General features: G+C 42.3%; 1 protein-coding gene across 10 annotated transcripts in view; it reads right to left on the reverse strand.

Moving 5' to 3' along the window:
• Window positions 1–15564, reverse strand: part of LDB2 (LIM domain binding 2) — a 349997-nt gene that overhangs the window by 307045 nt on the left and 27388 nt on the right. The window lies entirely within an intron of this gene.

A 15564-nucleotide genomic window follows, 5' to 3' on the forward strand; every position in this document is an offset into this window, starting at 1 on the left:
GAAATTTTAATATGTTAAAACAATGTCAAAAATCTTGGTATTCAAATATTTGGCAAAACTTTCTGAGAAGAGAGCAGATGTGTTCCATGTGTTTCCAGAGAGACAAAAATGTACACATGGATGGAAGTTGCAAGAAGGCAGAGTCCAGATTAGCCTGTGAAAGAATTTTTCATCTTTAAAGTCATCCCACAAAGGAGTGGGCAGCCAACCCTCCTCAGCTAGGACAGGATTTCAGCAGAGACTGCAGGACCATGTGCTCAAATGTAGGAGAAATCATTTCCTTCCTAAACTTTCTCCCTCCTCCATTTAAGCAATCTCCATCCCAGTAAATAGCACCAATGTCCACAGAGCTGCTGAAGATAAATATTCTTCTCTTTCCTTTACCAATCACATCCAGTCCGTCAGCAAAATACACTCAAATCCATCCACTTCTCCCCAACTCCACTGCTGCCATTCCAATCCAAGCCAGCACCTTGTTTCCAGCAGAGCGCTGAAGGGGTCCACGCTCTTTCCACTGAAATTCACTCTCTGTGCTGCTGCCAGAATGCTGTATCTACAGCATAAAGCAGGTTATACCACTTCCCTACTTGCAGCCTTCCAGAGACTTCCTTCCCAAAGCTCTCCCTTCCCTGGTCTACAAGGACCAATAAAGTCTGACCCCTAGCAATCTCTTCAACCTAATCTCAGGCCATTTGCTGCAGCCATATTGGCTGGCTCACTCTCTCTCTTCCCCTCTCCTTCTGTATTTGCCATTGGCTCCCATCTAGAATATTCCCCTCTAGGTGTTCACAGGGCTGGCTTACTCTTGCATGCACATCTTTCTTACAAGATCAGCTCCTCAGGGAGGATTTCCCTGACTACCTCATCTAAAGTAGCCGCAAATATATTCTCTCCCATCGCCTTCTTTTCTTTCTTCTTAGTCCTTAGAGCACTACTTGCTTTCTTATTTTTCTTCCATTAATTTCAGTCAATACAAGCTCTGTGAGAGAAGGACCTTATCAATCTCATTCACTGCTTCATTCGAATGGTTGGTATAAGCAGGTATTTAATTAATAAAGACAGAATGAATGTCAGATATGCTTTACCATGACCAAATCCCACACCAGAGAACACAGAGACACGATCTAAGGGGTCTGGTGGCTCACTGAGAAACCTTGTCAGAGAGTGGTGTGACTTCCTTCAGATCCCTCTGGTCCAATGGCTGCATTAACTCTTTGGGAGCCATTTAACAACACAGTCACTAACGGAGTCTTAAGTGACACTTGATGACATGGCTGTTTCCTGATTCTCAAAAGTAACACATTCTTTGAAGTGTACCTATTGAAACATAGCTATCAAGAATGCAGGGGACACTGGCCCCTACTTTCCTTCCTGTTACTCTCTGACCATTGCATGGGTAGAGGTCCTGTCTCCTACTGGAGCATCAGCACCGTGAAGGCAGGAGCCAGCTCTTAGCCTCACATCTGGTCCCTGTTACATTTTTTTCTTTTTAATTTTTTGTGGTCTTTTTTTTTTTCTTTACATTTAAAAAAACTTATTTAAAAAATTATTTTCCCCTTAACAGAGGCACTGAGGATTGAATACAGGACCTTATGCACACCAAGCATGGGCTCTATCACTAAGCTATACCCCCCCCACCCCTCTGGTCCCTGTTACATTTGACCCCGCCTAATGCACAAGCTAGTCACACAGTGGGCATCTGCATACTGGGGAGTGACAAAAAATAGTGTGAAAACCATGCTTTCAACTATGCTCTCCAAGAAAGTGAGGACTTTTCAGCCTAAATACTCCAAAAAATATTAAAGAACTTTGCATCCATCCTTCCAAGTGCCAGGCAGCATAGGTCCTTGGGAGGGCAGGCAAAGATTCTGGATGAGGGACAACATGAAGGCAGCACTAGAAAGAATGAGGGTCTTGGGAGCTCTGCACGGGGTGAGGGTAAGAGGTCTTTCCAGCTGCCAGTGACCAGTTCTCTGCCCAGAAAGACACCCACCAAGAGGCACTGCATGGGGTAATGGAAAGATATCAAACTTTGAAGTCCAATTGGCCCACCCAAATCAAGGCTCTACCACCTACTAGCAGAGCTCTGTGGACAAGCTATTTATTTTAGCTGAGCTTCAGTTCTCCTCTGGGCAAAACTATTACGGTAATATCTACATCATAGAAATATTGAGAAGATTAAGTGAATGTATATATGGAAAAGCTTCTAAAAGTCTTGGCATCATGTAGATACTTAATTTACATGAGCTTGTTCCTCCCCTTTCCGGAGCACACAGAAGGATGCTGCTTCCACCACAGAAATTTCAGACGTCAAATTTCCCACACTGCAGAAAGTGGAGCAGTCTAGGAATCAAAATGAAAACCACATCACCATCCAAAATCACCATTTCCCTCATGTGAACACCTGAAGAACGAGGTCCTGGAATGAGAATCCCTTTTAGCAATGTCTTCTTGGGCTCCGTGTGACTGAAGAGAGGAGATAAAGGTCACACCAAATTTCTGGAATAAGCAGAAGAAAGATGGTGGAGCCGTTAACTGAAGTAAGGGATTCAGGAAAAGAGCAAGATGGTGAGTTCAGACTGGGACTTGGTGAACTCAGGGTGTCTGTTCAACACTCATGAGCATGTTTTTAGGAAGCAGTTGGAGATACAGCCTCAGACTCTGGAGGGAGTCTGCAGGTTTGCAGATAGGTGCTTAGGTGTAATGGTACAGGTGAGAGTTAAAACCATGTGTGTCTGTGCGCACACATGCATATGTGCACAGAGAGGGAGATATCATCCAGAGAGAATGTGTCAGGTGAGGAGAAAACTTGTTCAGAATGGCTACCCTAAGAAGTCCCCACATTTCTGTGGGAGTAGAAGAAGTGGGGGTGCTGGTGAGTGTTGAATGCTCTTGGGGTTCAAGGAAAGCTGATTTTTAACATTTGCCAATTTCCATGGTGTAAATACTCTACCATAGTCAATTTCAAGCTACGCATATGACACCAACAGGCTCACAAAGTTCCTGAAAAATTAACGATTGGCTTTCACAAGCAAGTCTGAGCCACACCTGGCAGATGTGGGAGGAGAAAAAGGACTGAACAATAAAATGATCAGGGAAGTAGAAACACAAACTGAGACAACAGATCCATGAAAGTCAAGGGTCTTGTGTTTCTTAGTAGGGACTGTGGCAATCAGAACAGAAAGGTCCAGTAAATTAACACAAGAGATATCACTCAGGAGCAATCCTGATTCTATCATATTCTCGATTTGTGATCTCAGGCAAGGCTCATTTCCACAGCTGCAGGATGGAGATAATCTCACCTCACTGGGTTTTTACGAAGATGCAATTATCTAAAACTCATAAAGGACCAATCAAAGTGCCTGGAATAGGACAGACCCTGGGTACGATTTAGTGTCTTTACTTCATCCCTTACAAGGGCATTAGGGCATTTAAACTAAAATTACAAAGCTATCCTGTGCTCTACCCATGATTGAGGAGGAAGGAAGCGTTCCTTCTGCTGGGGTAAATCATGCAGCTCCCAGAGCATGAGGGGATAAACAGGATGGACCTTTCCTGCCCGTCACACGCATCTACAGTACAAGGAAGTGGCAAGCTTTTATACACATGGGCTGGGCTAGGTACTGCCCATGGAGGGAAATCCATTTATAAAGCACGTTGGAGGATCATCTGGACCAAAGATGTTACATGACTATCTGTGGTCATCACCAACTACATGTTTTATCAGTCTGAGTCATGGGAAGCTATGGAGTATGTAAAGCTTCAGAAGATAATACCTAGGAAGTTAAGTTGCTCCAGCTTTTCTTAATTTGACATTAGCTATTTTTAGGATTTCATGATCTCATTTCTTATATGAACTCAATACAAGAGTAATATTTGTTTTAAATCCCTTAAATGGTCCCTTTGGGGCCGAGAACTTAACTTTATTTATTTCCATATGGTAAATATAAGAAATTTAGGCAGTTACCAAAGTGTAAAAGTCGGTCACTAATATTTAAAACAAACAAACAAACTGATCTAAGTATTTTAAGGAACAGTGGTTATTGTACCCTGGATTTCATATACATATGGAATGTCTTATTTATATTAGTTGGTCAGAATTTGGAAAATGGAGAAAGAAAAGGTCACTTTAAGTTTAGTGAAAACTTTGGCCCGCATATCCGTAACACAGATAGGTAGGCATCACTTCTCAGTAGGGAGCAACCAAAAGAAAGTGCCTTAGCTTCCAGAAAACTCTCTCATTTTCCAGCTATGTGTGCACTGTTTTTCTTCCTGTTGCGTATAGAATAAAAATGTTTCCTCGTGTGCTATCATGCTGTAAGGTTTAAGAAGCCATATTTCTACAATTTTTTAAAAATTATCACTTTGTCAATAAATTCATAACTATATTCTCCTTGGAAAAAATTTAAAGGCCAAATACATCAAAGGTCACAACTGAAATGAATTTCTGTTGTGAGTCTTCTGCCTTCCTCTAAAATGATTATTGTCATTTTATGATATAATTTGGGTATTTAGCATTCAAGATATTGTTTGTTTTCTTGCACATTGAAATACATACATCTACACATATGTTTTATATCCATAACAGTTGTGTATATAAATATGTATATAGCTGTTATACAATTATATGTATATGTTTCTATAAAATACCATCTTGGGTAGGAGAAAGTAATTTATAAGTAATATACTCTGCATTTTCTGAAACTTGCCATTTTCCACAGTAAACAATATCTTTTAGGACATTTCTGTCAGGACATTCTATATTATTCTATGTAATATTGTGTTTTACTATGTACAGAGGCACATAGTTACTTAGGCTTTGCCCTATTGCCGAAGATATATTTGCAATATATTTATAAAAGATCACTGTTCCTAATATATACATATGACTTCTAAAAGTCAATAAGAAAAAGACAACTTAATAGACAAATTGGCAAAGGAAATGGATAGCCAGTTTGCAGAGGTCAGTATTATCTAGTGTGGCAGTCCTGAAAGGGTCCCCAAGATCATTTCAGGGGACACGTGAGATCAAAACTATTTTCATCATAGTTTGTCTTATTTGCTTTTTTCTTTGTGTTGACATTTTCAATGATTGTGCACAGCAATGGTGGAGGGAGCTGGGAGCCTTAGCACAAAATCAAAGCAGTGGTACTAAACTATACAGGAGTAATTGTATTCTTCACCACTACGTACTTGGAGCTAAAAAAGCATTTCCTGACAAAGGAGTAAAAACTACAGATTGTATTATATCTCTACCATTGAGCACTTGCCTTTTTATTATTCTGTGTGACAAAATGAGACGTGTGAATGCTATCTTTAGAAAAAACACTTGTGTGATTGTTGTAAGCTCAACTAGTGGCTTATTTCATTCAATACCATTTTAGTTGAAAGAACAACTGAAAACTCTAGTTATTCAGAGGTAAATTTGGCAAACATTTTCTCAAAACTTAACAAAATGGGCCGATGACTTCAAAGAAAACAACTGACGGTTTCTGTCACCAATGACAAACTTGGAACTTTTGAGCAAAAATTAAATTATGGTAAACTTATATCTGCCTCTGTGAGCTTGACAGCTTCCGAATACTTTAAGACTTTTCTGATGAGATTGATGGTGATATTAACAGGGATTTTTTTTTTTTTGCTCTTGCATAATGAAAAGTGTCAAATTTGGAAGATTTGCAAAATTCAGTGAACCAATATTTTCCAAAAGACCAATGCACGATATTACAAATTCATGAACGGCTAAAGATCCATTCACAATGCAAGATAATCAATTTTAATATTACAGCATGAGAAGTTCAATGATACGGTTTCAGATCCCACATTGAAACCTACCTTTGAGAAACTACCACTTGCAAAGTTTTGCTCTAGGAACAAAGAATTATTTCAAAAGGCTATTAGGAGATTTCTCCTTTTTCCAACCACAGTTTTACGTGACGCTGATTTTTTTCATATTTCCTTCAACTAAAACAACGTATCAACGATTGAACGCAGAAGCTGATGTGAGAATCCATCTCTCTTCTGTTAAGCAAACATTTAAAAGATTTGCAAACATGCAAAGCAATGCCTATCTTCTCACTTAACTTCTAATTTGCTTGAGAAAACATAATTTTTCTATTCAAAACAGTGTCATCTGTACTAACGTAATAAGTTCACTATTGCCATTTTTAAATGAATAATAATAATTTTTTAAATTTCTCAGCTTTAATTTCTAACATGGTAAATCTTGATAGCTGTTACCCACAGAAACAGGAAGTTCCTAGGGGGTTTCAAAAAAAATTAAGAGTGTCAGGAGGTCCTGAGAACAAAAATTTTGAGAAACTCTGGTCAAGAAAATGAAGGTCAAATTTTGATACCACTTTTGATTCATCAGCTTAGCTAAAATTGTCAAAATTAATAATATTAAGCCTCAGTAAGAGTACAGGAAGTGGGTATTCTCATATTCTGATTGCTTAAGGGGTCATAAATTGATACAGTTATTTTGAAAGACAGACTGTGTCAATTACAGATGTTGGCAAACTTTCTATGAAGACCAGAAGAAGGGGCAGAAAGCCTTATTTAGGTTTAAAGGATTATTTATATTTAAAATGTATATACTCTGTGTTTCAGTAACTCTGCCCTTAAGTACCTATACTGAAGAAATACACCAATGTGCTGGACACCACTCCAATCACTTTCCATATATTAACTCGTTTAACTCTCACAATAGTTCTATGCAGTGAATACTGTTAGTCTCTCCATTTTATAGATGAGGAAACTGAGACCCAGCATGGTTAAGCAACACCTAAGGCCACACAGCTAAGACATGGATGTTTATTGCACTATTATTCTGCCTAGAAATAACCTAAATATTTAGAGACTTTAAACATTGTTTGTTCTGGCTGGTGTCTTCCCTTTTATGGATCTCTCAAAATTAAGTAGTTTTCTGCCTTCATTTCTTGGCCTATTCAAATTTTTTGAGGGACATTTGAAGTCCCATGTTCTCCTTCAGCCCATGATAATCCCTGTTCTTAATTTCCATAAAACATTACCCCTGGAGTGTATGGAGCTTAACATTTCTTGAACAGAGTGTCTATGCCCTGGTAGACCAGCAGTTCTGGAGGGATTAAGAATGAGTGGCTCTTAGGCTCCCTTTTATTTCTTACAATCCATCACTATCTCCATCAAATCTACCGCTACCATTCCTGTCCAAGCCACCATCCTGGCTTGTCTAAACCGAAAAAGTCTCCATATTGATGTACCCTCTCCCATCTTACCTATATGCAATCCCTTCCCTCCACAGGATCCAGGGTGAGCTTTATACAAAGTTTAAATTCGATCAAAACTTCTGCCCAGAAGCTCTCAGGGGCTTGTCACTGGATAGAATGGCAAATCTTAACTATGGTCTTCAAAGCCTGACTTACTTCACTTCTCCTGACCTCATCTCCTACTGAGGTCCTGGCTCACTCTGCTCAGGGCACCCAGGGGTCCTCGCCATCCACCAGACAGACTGAGGAACTCCTGCCACAGAGCCTTTGCACAGGCTGTTCCCTCTGCCTGAATGCTCCTCCCCCAGATGGCTGCAAGGCTCTTTCCCATGGAGGTCTCCTCTAAAGTGTCCCCTCATCAGAGACTATCCCTGACAGTCCTTCCTCAACAAGGAGTCCACCTCCACCAGCTCCCTTATCCTCTCCTCCCATCCTCTGCTTTGCCTTTTACACATCACGTAAACAGAACCCAGTATATCTTATATTAATATATTTACTTACTTACAACCTCCCTCACCCAAGCCCAACCTAAAATCGTGTGTGGGACGTGGTTCCTACCCAGAAGGAATGAGTGTCAGTTTTCTCACTTCTAAAATGGAGATAATACTGTGCCTTTCAGAATTGTTAGTAATAATATTACTATTTTTCTCACTTTTAAAATGTAGCAAGTGATGCCAAGCACGCAGCCCAACACCCTGCCTGCATTATCTCACGTAATCCCAACAGCAACCCAAGGATATTGATAGGATCGTCATCTCCCGCTTTGCAGAGGAGGAAACTGAGGCTCAGAGGGCATGAGTCGTTTCCCCGGCTCACAGGTCTGCATAAATCATGGAGGGAATAGTCAAAGCCTGGAGTTGCCTCCGGAGCTAAACGCAGTAAGGGATGGGCAAGCACGCTGAAAGCACAGGGCTTCTTTAATGCGAGAAATGACTATGTACATCACCGCTCGCAACGAGGGCTCCCTGCAGGATGCGATAACAGCCCGGAGACGGAGGTGCCCCTACGCCGGGTGAGCCGAGTCTCAGTGCGTCACCGTGACTCAGAGGAACTACTCAGGTGAAAAAAGGACTTTTCCCCCCCTGCAAGGGACTTTCTTAAACACAGCTTGAGAAGGGTATTTGCCAAGTCCGTTTTCTGATCAGATAACAATTTGACACTAATTCTTCCACTCTCAGCTGACACAAACCCTGTCCGAGACTTTATCACCCTTGGGTTATCTGCGTGGCCTGGAAGGAACTCCGGGTAAGGTACAGGAAAAAGGTGGGGGTATTGTCGGGGCTTCCTGCTGGCCGGCACACTGGCCTATTGTTGGGTTTATTTTTTTAGACTATCGCATCACAATGATTTCGGCAACATCCTTTTTCCATCCTGGACTGGATACAATATTTATTGAACTATACAAACTGCGTCAATACACAATTCTTTCTGTATCATTGCCCATGTTTCTTAAGGGTATCGTTTAAAAAAAAAATCCATTAAAAGATCTTGCTAATTGCCCTGGGATCAACCAACCCTTCAAACTTGAAATCACAATTTTTTTAAACAAAAAGAGGCCTCAGATAGAGCCTTACAAAACCACTAAACTACTACTTTAAAAAAAAAAATAACAACAAAATAGCATTTCTGGAGATTCCAATATGTCAGGCATCATCCTGTGCATCATCTTAGGAAAGTACTATCTCACCCCAGGGCTGTGAATTGTCCCCATTTTACAGATGAGGAAACTGAGCTACGAAAAGTGGTGTGAAGGGATCTCTGTGCTATCGGTAAGAGAAATGACTTGTCCTTGAAACATTCTGCCACTTTAACTTGAGATCATCGGAGTTCCAGGAGGACTGACTACAAAGAGCAATTGCTGTCAAGACTGATACGGGTGTGGGTGATTCACCCCGGTACCACTTAGTAAGAGTCACTTAACTGGATGCCGAACTGCATTTTGAAAGCCGTAAGCTCTGTGGCAACACTGAAGCGACAACAGTGCCTCATTTCTCTTTTCCCTCTTGATTACTTCTATTTCATTACGAGTGAGCCTTCACAACCAAATCTGCATGGTGGGAAATACTCTTTGCATCCTCAGCCCCTTCACAGCCCTCTTCCTTACTGCCATCACTTTGGAATCTTGAGCTGTGGTGTGACCAGAATCGCAGGTAGAGAGGCTCATTGTGGAGAACGTGCAAAGCTGCGAGGGGCTGTCTTCATTTCATGCAAAATAGGAGGCTGAGGCCCAGGGAGGAGGGGGCCTTTTTTGGGGCCACACAGTCACTTAATGGCAGAAGAGTTACTCGAAAAGAAAAAGAGAAGTAATCTTTGTTGAAAACCTGCTATGTGCCAGACACATTTTATAATGAAATAACGTAGTAATAGCAATACTACAAATAATAGTAATAGCTCATATATATCGAGCTGTTAAAATTTGTCAGGCGCTGTGCAGAATGCTTAACGAAAAATTTTTTAAACAAGTTAATCCTCTCCAATTTAGAGACAAGGACGATAACTATCTCCATTTGACAGATGAAAAAACCTCTCAGAGAGGTCAGTCCATCACAGAGATGAGATTCAAAGACTCAGGCCTGTCTGGCAACATTGCCCTGGCTTTCCTGTAAACATGGGGGAAATGAACACAGCATGACACTCTCCAAAGCCTTAACTTAGCCAGAAAGGATCTTCCTAACTACTGCGGAGACAAACACTGCGAAAGACAGAGGGGGTTTGGGTGTCTGAAAAGAAGCATTTTCCGCCAGCCCCATGGGCACTTTCCTTTACCTGAACTTTCCTATACCATTTAAATCCTTATGGGACTTATTTAAAGAGGGTCATAAAAGCCTTTCCAGCCCATTTTAAAGTGTTGATCCTTTAAGTACAAGGAGACCCCTGGCACAAAGAAAACAAAGCATTCCTCTCACATGAGCAGATATGCAATTTTCCCAGTTCAATGAGTACCACTCTATTAGACAGAGACCCCAAACTCTCAGTCTCACTGATCCACCCTTGTTCAAACTGGAAGAAAATGACACCTGCTCATCTATGAATACAGAATCCCAGCATGGCGTGAGTGGTTTTTAAATGACTATGCCCTTATAAACAGGGCCTCAAGGCTGCCACCCCCTCAGCTGTGTGACCTCAGGAAATCACTCAACATCTCTGATCCCTAGTTTGTAAGAGTACAGGTAGACCGAACAAAATCAGTGCTCCCTTCCATCCAAATGCTTGATGTTTCCTTGACAGAGTATCTGAAAACCATCTCATTCAGAGAGCACTACTTTCATGACCAGCCTATTCAATAAGAGACTCTATAATGCTGAAGCCATATTGGACGTGATCCACATTTGTGGGCTGAGTTGGTGAACTTATTTCATATCGAGCAGTATACTGACCTTGGCAAGACCATTGTTCTTTACCACATGGATCTGCATCTGCCCAGTGAAAAAACTGGATACCCCAGGGGCATAACGACAGCTACAAAAAAAAATCAATCTAAAAGAATTTGCCAAAAGGGCAGGTACCAGTCCTGAAACAAGAATGTTGTAGCTTAAATGTAATAGACAAGTTAACTGAAAAGAACAGCCCCTAGCAAAACAGTACTCCATTAGGGTAAGGAGGGTTTCTTCCTTGCTTGACTACAAAGAACACATATATTCAAACTAATCATGGCACAGTTCATAAAATTATTTGTCCTACAACTGGATTCTTTCTATTATCATATGTCTACTTTGCAGATAAGAAAGTTCAAGCACAGACTCACTAAGTTGGATCAAAAGAAGTGAGAAAAAAATGTGGGGATTGTGAGTTTCAGTCAACACTCAGCCAGTTTTACCCCAAATCACTGTTGGTCAGGGTTTCTCAACCTTGGCACCACTGATACCCGGGGCTCGGTAATTCCATTGTGGGGGACAGGCTGGTGCCTCGTCTGATGTTTAGCAGCATCATTAGATGTCAGTAGCTCTCCCGTCTAGTTGTGACAGCTGAAAAATGTCTCTAGACATTGACAAATGTTCTCTGTGGGGCAAACCTGCCCCCGAGTGAAAGCCAGCGCTACAGTTGTTCAAAGCATACCGGGTGGGTGATGGCTCCTCAGCTTCTCTGAGGGCTGAGGTTGAGCTGAGCCCAGATGACTCCATTCACATCTGACTTTCTTTCCAATACCAGCCCTCCTTCTGACCACGGGTATTAACATGCTGAACCCTGCTTTAAAACTCTTAAGTCTTCTTATTGGCTACAGAATTGCAGATGGCCTTGTGTGGCCTCCAGACATGATTTCAGCTTCAGCCCTGATACACCAGCCACATGGTAGCAGCAGACCTCTCCCAGACACACTATGCACTGGCACTCCTCCTTTGCACATAATGTTCCCTCTGCCTGCAAAGCTGTTCCTGTCCTCCCAGACAGAGACTGCATGATCTCATCCTCCCAAACCCATACACCTGCTGTGAGCACACCACAGGAGCTGAAGAACTGTTAGTGTTGAGTTCAATTGAATTGAATCGCCTCCTTGCTCAGTTGCCCCAGGACCTGACTCCATTAAACTACTCAATCACCTGACACCTGTTTTCTCATCTGTAAGATGGGCCCATTGATACCTTCCTCACATGGATGTTACAAGAAAAAGGACACCAAGTGGCTCTCACGTAACAAAAATCTCAATGAAAAGTTCTTTTATTCTGCTGTTCTTACCAATTTATGAAAATTGTTTTACAAGAATGTGCTCACTGTCTGGGCTCTCTGATTTTCACACGTTTAATATACTGAAATAGACCTCAAAACCTTCATCTCTTTCTTTTGAGGAATATTCCATTTCCCCTTTTTTGGCTATTAGATTCTTCCCTTAAATATTTAGAGCCCGGAATACAAGTTTGATACCAGTGTAACTATAGAAACAGCCCTATCTTGGGTGAATCAAAGAGCCCTCCAGCTCTGGCTCTGGGTGAGTTTTCTCCAAACAGTGCTATCTGCAACCCACACTGTTCGCCACCAACAGTATTTTTTTTTAAAGGCTTCCCGTTTCCCACGGGAATATAAGGAAATTGGAATTATTAACGCAAACGATAACAAGAGAAGCAGGAACAATGCCACAGTCCCCCACCCCTGAAGTGCAGCAAACTTGAAGTTCTTTAAGTCTAACACTCATAAGGATGCCAAGCCCCACAGAGGCTGGTCACCAGGAAAAGGAAGAGGATGAGGAAAGGGAAGAGGATACCGAGGGTCACAGGCAGCTACGCAGAGAGCCATCCATCACCAGCCCTGCCCAGGCAGCCTGCAAGCTTCCAGTCACAGAGGGCACCAGCTCCAGCCGGCCAAGGACAGAGGGAAAAAACAACCTTGGTTTTGCTCTATTTGTTAACTGAACAGACTCCTTAAGAGTACTGAGGTACTTACCAAAGATCCTGACATCCAGCGTGCTGCGAGCTTACATGTTTAAAGGGCAAGAGTCACAAATCAACAAGTTATTAATTTAATTCCTCTTTGAAAGGGTGCCAGAGGTAGAGAAAGCAGGACAAGAGGAGCATTTATCACGTTTACTTCCATATAACTTCAGCCCCTACTTTCCTAGCTCAGAATCTTAAACATCAGGGTGTTGAAAACCTAGGCTGGGTGGCATATTCAAATGCAGATCCTTGGACCCCATATTGAGCTATTCTTCCTCGTGAGGTCGTGGTTTGGACCAGAGAAGGTTTATTTTTACTCATCACCTGCCACACCCAGTGACAGTGTTGCAGGTTGGCAGAAAACCACTCAGAGAAACACCGTGTGCCTGAGTTGCGTCCTCTTCCTTGACAACTGCTCCTGGACCACATCTCCCATTGCGTTTGTGTGGACCTGGAACCACATGACCGAGTTCTGTCCAGTGGGGATCAAAGCACCACTTCCAGGCCTGGCTCTCAGACCATCCTCACACTCTGTGATCATCAGCTGTTTGGACGCAAAGGACCCAAGGGAAGCCCTGGGCAAGGGAGGCAGCATGACCGTTACTCCAGAAGATCCTGTAGTGATTAAGTGGGGCAGCATCCCACACTGGAGAGAGGGGAAAGACCAACGTTATTTTATGAAGGCATTGAAATTCTGAAGTTTTTCTGACAGTAGCTAGTCTAACCCGATGAATAGGCATTATTCTTTTCTATCCTATAATTTTATTAGATCTTCGTTCTAAAGATCCAAGGCAAGTGTTTTACGGGAAAAACTGGTAAATAAACCCAGAAGAAAGCCAAAGAGTGATTCACTGCATCAAAATCCAATCCTACACTCAGATAGGAGAACGGAAACTCCTAAAAAGGTAAGAGGCCTCTTGGACTTTCTTTCCACATCCAAGATTATGCCTGAGATCTCTACTCACGTTGGTACCAAATTAATACAGTCAATGTTAGCAAAATAAAAAGAGCAAAGGTTAGGGTAGGTAATTATCCATAGAATGTTAAAGGGCCCTCTCAGGGCACACAAAGAATACAAAGAAAACAAAGAAATCTGTCACAAAGACAGAAACTGGGGAACCATAAGCCTCTCTTTAAAAATGGCCCACGCCGAGGATTCACTTGGCCATCCTGGGAACCCCTCCGGCCCACGGACCGGTACTCAGAATCTGCTGCCCTCGGCCCTGTGGCAGGAAGTCTGCATTTTGCACAGGAAGGAACTCTCTGCGACTCGGCGGGTGTTTGTGACGCCCAGGGACTCGGGACTGGCCCGGCTGCAGGCCCGCCGGAGAAGCACCCAAGGGGTCTCCAGAGCCAACCCCAGGGATGGCGGAGAGGCCGCAGCCTCCAAGGGAAGGGCCATTTTCCATCTGGAAAATGTGTCCCCGCCCGTGAAGCCAACCCTTCAGAGGGAGGGGAAACATCTCCAACTCCCCTCTTTGTCTTCCAGCCGAATCAGCCTCACACCAAAAGAGCAGGTGACCGAGAATATAAGACTCAGCATTCCACCACGTGGCTGTCTGCAGTCATGCCGGGAATGATCCAACTGGACTTTGGAAACGGGAAGGGCAGGGGCGTTCATCGAGAGAGCTCCCGGATGGGATCTTCTGCGCATGAGTCCAGCCACACTGGCCGTCCCACTGCTGTCCCAGGAAATTTCCAAACGCATGCGCACCTTTGTGCTTGTGGCTCTGTTTGCGTGCAAGCAAACTTCCCCCAACCCTTCACCTGGTGAGCGTCTCCGCTTTCGCGGGGTGGTGCCCGCTCCACTGTTCCCTGGGAGAGACTTCCCTTTACCCCTCTCTCTAAGTGCCCACCCCCATCCCAGCCACCCTCCAACCTCTCGTCCCATTTTATTTTCACTCAAAGGCCTTATCATCACATGGAAGTATAATTGTTGTTCTAGCCCAACAGGATATCTCCAGGGGACTGGGTGATAAGAGCTGGAGGAAAGGAACGGTGATTGTGCAGAATTTTTTTTTCCTAAGTGCCATTTAAAAACAATCAATACACAAAAAGGCATCAATATGGAAAATACACTTGATACAAGGTTAATGAAAACGTAGGTTCCAAACAGCACACTTGACAATGACACAGGAAAGGATTAGGATAAAACAAACAAATAAGAAATTTAGGTGATACAATAATAAGGAATAGTTTTCCTTTGCTTTTCAAAATTCTGTACACTACTTTATATCACTTTATGAATCTTTAGAACACATTTAATAAATAAAATAAATACATAAGTATATAAATCAACTAGATCTAATAAATAAAAGATAATGGTAAATTTACAGGTACCGAAAACAAACCATGGTTATCAGGGGAAAGGGTAGGGAGAGAGAAATTAAGTTTGAGATTTGCAGATAATAATTAATATATATATATAATAGATAAGCAACAAGTTTATACTGTATAGCACAGGGAACTATATTCAATATCTTGTAGTAACTTATGGTGAAAAAGAATATGAAAATGAATATATGTATGTTCTTATATGACTGAATTATTGTGCTGTACACCAGAAATTGATACAAGATTGTAAACTGACTATACTTCAATTAAAAAAAAAAAAAACTAAAATGGGAAAGAATCTGAAAAGAAATATATCAAATGGAGGTGGTGTTATCAACCGACCCTGTTCCAAGAGAGAGGCTGCTATGGACTTCATGTTTGTGTCCCCCCAAAACTCATCCATTGAAATCTTAATCTCACAATGTGATGGTACTTGGAGATGGAGCCTCTGGGAAGGTGACAAGTTCAAGAGGGTGGAGCCCCCGTGATGGGATTAGTGTTCTCACCAGAAGAAAGACACTAAACTAGAGGCTGCTCTCTCACCTATGTGAAGGTAAATGAGAAGGCAGCTCTCTACAAGCCAGGAAGTGTGTCTCCTCAGGCCCCAGGTCTGCCAG

This window comes from Camelus ferus, chromosome 2 (assembly GCF_009834535.1).
Source record: "Camelus ferus isolate YT-003-E chromosome 2, BCGSAC_Cfer_1.0, whole genome shotgun sequence".
In the NCBI taxonomy this organism is placed as follows: Eukaryota; Metazoa; Chordata; class Mammalia; order Artiodactyla; family Camelidae; genus Camelus; species Camelus ferus.